A 5,537-nucleotide genomic window follows, 5' to 3' on the forward strand; every position below is an offset into this window, starting at 1 on the left:
GCAAATAATTTTACATTTTTTGTGAATATGTGGCCAGTGTAACCAACCCATATGTCACTAGTTTGGTATCTACAGGCAGTCATCGTTACTATTGACAGTGTTTACCTGAGTTTACTGATGCAATACTCCAGGTGACGAAGCATTGACAACTTTAAGAGAGTCATAGTTACTCGGCCCATGTTCTCACCCAGTTTCACATTTTTCATTACTGTGGCCAGTATTTCAGAAGCGATATGTCAATAGTTGTGTATCTTAAGAGAGTCATCGTTTTTCCTCACAGGAGTAACTCTAGTTCATTGTTACAATGCACCTGGTGATAAGTCATTGACTGCCTTACGAGAGTCATTCTCACTCGTCCCATTTGGTCTCACCGTTTCATACTTTTAGTTAATGTGGCCAGTCTACCAGAAGCTAGATGTGACTTGTTGTGTAACATAAGACACTCATCGTTAGTTCTCCTCAGTGATCACTCTAATTTACTGATGCAATATTCCTGGTGTCGATTTATTGGCTACCTTAACAGTGTCATACATACTCGTACCAGTTGCTCAAGTAATTTTACATGTTTTTTGATATTGTGGCCAGTCTGCCCGAACAGCTACGTCACTAATTCTGCATCTTAAGGCAGCCATCGTTACTAATCGCAGGGTCTACCTGAGTTTAATGACGCAATACTCCAGGTGACGAAGCATTGACAACCTTAAGAGAGTCATAGTTACCTGTCCTAGTTCCTCACACAGTTTTACATTTTTTGTTACTGTGGCCAGTCATTCAGAAGCGATATGTCATTAGTTGTGTTTCTTAAGAGAGTCATCGTTTCTCCTGACAGGAGAAAATCTAGTTTATTTAGACAATGCACCTGGTAACGAGTCATTGGACTACCTTACGAGAGTCATTCTCACTCGTCCCAGTTCGTCTCTCCGTTTTATACTCTTAGTTACTGTGGCCAGTCTACCAGAAGCTAGATGTGACTAGTTGTGTAACATAAGACATTCATCGTTACTTCTCCTCAGTGATCACTCTAATTTACTGATGCAGTATTTCTGGTGTCGAGGCATGGCTACCTTAACAGAGTCATACTCACTCGTACCAGTTGCTCAAATAATTTTACATTTTTTGTGATATTGTGGCCTCTCTGACCGAAACCATATGTCACTAGTTGGGTGTCTACAGGCAGTCATCGTTACTAATGCAATGGTTTACTTGAGTTTCTGATGCAACACTCTAGGTGACGAAGCACTGACAACCTTAAGAGAGTTATTTACTCGTCCCAGCTTCTCTCCCAGTTTCACAATTTTCGTTACTGTGGCAAGTCTTTCAGAAACGATATGTCATTAGTTGTGTTTCTTAAGAGAGTCATCGTTTCTCCTAACAGGAGTAAATCTAGTTTATTGAGACAATCCACCTTGTGCCGAGTCATTGACTACCTTCCGAGAGTCATTCTCACTCGTCCCATTTGGTCTCACCGTTTCATACTTTTAGATAATGTGGCCAGTCTACCAGAAGCTAGTTATGACTTGTTGTGTAACATAAGAAACTCATCGTTACTTCACCTCAGTGATCACTCTAATTTACAGATGCATTATTCCTGGTGTCGAGGAATTGGCTACCTTAACAGAGGCATACTTACTCGCACCAGTTGCTCAAATAATTTTACATTTTTTGTGAATATGTGGCCAGTGTAACCGAACCGATATGTCACTAGTTTGGTATCTACAGGCAGTCATCGTTACTATTGGCAGTGTTTACCTGAGTTTACTAATGCAATACTCCAGGTGACGAAGCATTGACAACTTTAAGAGAGTCATAGTTACTCGTCCCACGTTCTCAACCAGTTTCACATTTTTCGTTACTGTGGCCAGTGTTTCAGAAGCGATATGTCAATAGTTGTGTATCTTAAGAGAGTCATCGTTTTTCCTCACAGGAGTAACTCTAGTTGATTGTTACAATGCACCGGGTGATAAGTCATTGACTGCCTTACGAGAGTCATTCTCACTCGTCCCATTTGGTCTCACCGTTTCATTCTTTTAGTTAATGTGGCCAGTCTACCAGAAGCTAGATGTGACTTGTTGTGTAACATAAGACACTCATCGTTATTTCTCCTCAGTGATCACTCTAATTTACTGATGCAATATTCCTGGTGTCGATTTATTGGCTACCTTAACAGTGTCATACATACTCGTACCAGTTGCTCAAGTAATTTTACATGTTTTTTGATAATGTGGCCAGTCTGCCCGAACAGCTACGTCACTAGTTATGCATCTTAAGGCAGTCATCGTTACTAATCGCAGGGTCTACCAGAGTTTAATGACGCAATACTCCAGGTGACGAAGCATTGACAACCTTAAGAGAGTCATAGTTACCTGTCCTAGTTCCTCACCCAGTTTTACATTTTTTGTTACTGTGGCCAGTCATTCAGAAGCGATATGTCATTAGTTGTGTTTCTTAAGAGAGTCATCGTTTCTCCTGACAGGAGAAAATCTAGTTTATTTAGACAATTCACCTGGTGACGAGTCATTGGACTACATTACGAGAGTCATTCTCACTCACCCATTTGGTCTCACCGTTTCCTTATTTTAGTTAATGTGGCCAGTCTACCAGAAGCTAGATGTGACTTGTTGTGTAACATAAGACAGTCATCGTTACTTCACCTCAGTGATCACTCTAATTTACTGATGCAATATTCCTGGTGTCGAGGCATTGGCTACCTTAACAGAGTGCTACTTACTCGTACCAGCTGCTCAAATAAATTTACATTTGTTGTGAATATGTGGCCAGTGTGCCCGAACCGATATGTCACTAGTTGGGTATCTACAGGCAGTCATCGTTACTAATGCCACGGTTTACCTGTGTTTACTGATGCAATATTCTAGGTGACGAAGCATTGACAACCTTAAGAGGGTCATAGTTACTCGTCCCAGTTTCTCACCCAGTTTCACAATTTTCGTTACTGTGGCTAGTCTTTCAGAAACGATATGTCATTAGTTGTGTTTCTTAAGAGATTCATCGTTTCTCCTAACAGGAGTAAATCTAGTTTATTGAGACAATCCACCTTGTGCCGAGTCATTGACTACCTTCCGAGAGTCATTCTCACTCGTCCCATTTGGTCTCACCGTTTCATACTTTTAGATAATGTGGCCAGTCTACCAGAAGCTAGTTGTGACTTGTTGTGTAACATAAGAAACTCATCGTTAGTTCTCCTCAGTGATCACTGTAATTTACTGATGCAATATTCCTGGTGTCGATTTATTGGCTACCTTAACAGTGTCATACATACTCGTACCAGTTGCTCAAGTAGTTTTACATGTTTTTTGATATTGTGGCCAGTCTGCCCGAACAGCTACGTCACTAGTTCTGCATCTTAAGGCAGTCATCGTTACTAATCGCAGGGTCTACCTGAGTTTAATGACGCAATACTCCAGGTGACGAAGCATTGACAACCTTAAGAGAGTCATAGTTACCTGTCCTAGTTCCTCACCCAGTTTTACATTTTTTGTTACTGTGGCCAGTCATTCAGAAGCGATATGTCAATAGTTGTGTATCTTAAGAGAGTCACCGTTTTTCCTCACAGGAGTAACTCTAGTTCATTGTTACAATGCACCTGGTGATAAGTCATTGACTGCCTTACGAGAGTCATTCTCACTCGTCCCATTTGGTCTCACCGTTTCATACTTTCAGTTAATTTGGCCAGTCTACCAGAAGCTAGATGTGACTTGTTGTGTAACATAAGACACTCATCGTTAGTTCTCCTCAGTGATCACTCTAATTTACTGATGCAATATTCCTGGTGTCGATTTATTGGCTACCTTAACAGTGTCATACATACTCGTACCAGTTGCTCAAGTAATTTTACATGTTTTTTGATATTGTGGCCAGTCTGCCCGAACAGCTACGTCACTAGTTCTGCATCTGAAGGCAGTCATCGTTACTAATCGCAGGGTCTACCTGAGTTTAATGACGCAATACTCCAGGTGACGAAGCATTGACAACCTTAAGAGAGTCATAGTTACCTGTCCTAGTTCCTCACCCAGTTTCACAATTTTCGTTACTTTTTCCAGTCTTTCAGAAGCGATATGTCACTAGTTGTGATTCTTAAGAGAGTCACCGTTTCTCCTGACAGAAGTAACTCTAGTTTATTGATACAATGCACCTGGTGACGAGTCATTGGCTACCTTACGAGAGTTATTCTCACTCACCCATTTGGTCTCACCGTTTCCTACTTTTAGTTAATGTGGCCAGTCTACCAGAAGCTAGATGTGACTTGTTGTGTAACATAAGACACTCATCGTTACTTCACCTCAGTGATCACTCTAATTTACTGATGCAATATTCCTGGTGTCGAGGCATTGGCTACCTTAACAGAGTGCTACTTACTCGTACCAGCTGCTCAAATAATTTTACATTTGTTGTGAATATGTGGCCAGTGTGCCCGAACCGATATGTCACTAGTTGGGTATCTACAGGCAGTCATCGTTACTAATGCCACGGTTTACCTGTGTTTACTGATGCAATATTCTAGGTGACGAAGCATTGACAACCTTAAGAGGGTCATGGTTACTCGTCCCAGTTTCTCACCCAGTTTCACAATTTTCGTTACTGTGGCTAGTCTTTCAGAAACGATATGTCATTAGTTGTGTTTCTTAAGAGATTCATCGTTTCTCCTAACAGGAGTAAATCTAGTTTATTGAGACAATCCACCTTGTGCCGAGTCATTGACTACCTTCCGAGAGTCATTCTCTCTCGTCCCATTTGGTCTCACCGTTTCATACTTTTAGATAATGTGGCCAGTCTACCAGAAGCTAGTTGTGACTTGTTGTGTAACATAAGAAACTCATCGTTACTTCACCTCAGTGATCACTCTAATTTACAGATGCATTATTCCTGGTGTCGAGGAATTGGCTACCTTAACACAGGCATACTTACTCGCATCAGTTGCTCAAATAATTTTACATATTTTGTGAATATGTGGCCAGTGTAACCGAACCGATATGTCACTAGTTTGGTATCTACAGGCAGTCATCGTTACTATTGGCAGTGTTTACCTGAGTTTACTGATGCAATACTCCAGGTGACGAAGCATTGACAACTTTAAGAGAGTCATAGTTACTCGTCCCACGTTCTCACCCAGTTTCACATTTTTCGTTACTGTGGCCAGTGTTTCAGAAGCGATATGTCAATAGTTGTGTATCTTAAGAGAGTCACCGTTTTTCCTCACAGGAGTAGCTCTAGTTGATTGTTACAATGCACCTGGTGATAAGTCATTGACTGCCTTACGAGAGTCATTCTCACTCGTCCCATTTGGTCTCGCCGTTTCATACTTTTAGTTAATGTGGCCAGTCTACCAGAAGCTAGATGTGACTTGTTGTGTAACATAAGACACTCATCGTTAGTTCTCCTCAGTGATCACTCTAATTTACTGATGCAATATTCCTGGTGTCGATTTATTGGCTACCTTAACAGTGTCATACATACTCGTACCAGTTGCTCAAGTAATTTTACATGTTTTTTGATATTGTGGCCAGTCTGCCCGAACAGCT

The sequence above is a fragment of the Schistocerca gregaria genome, unplaced genomic scaffold (genome assembly GCF_023897955.1).
Source record: "Schistocerca gregaria isolate iqSchGreg1 unplaced genomic scaffold, iqSchGreg1.2 ptg000294l, whole genome shotgun sequence".
In the NCBI taxonomy this organism is placed as follows: Eukaryota; Metazoa; Arthropoda; class Insecta; order Orthoptera; family Acrididae; genus Schistocerca; species Schistocerca gregaria.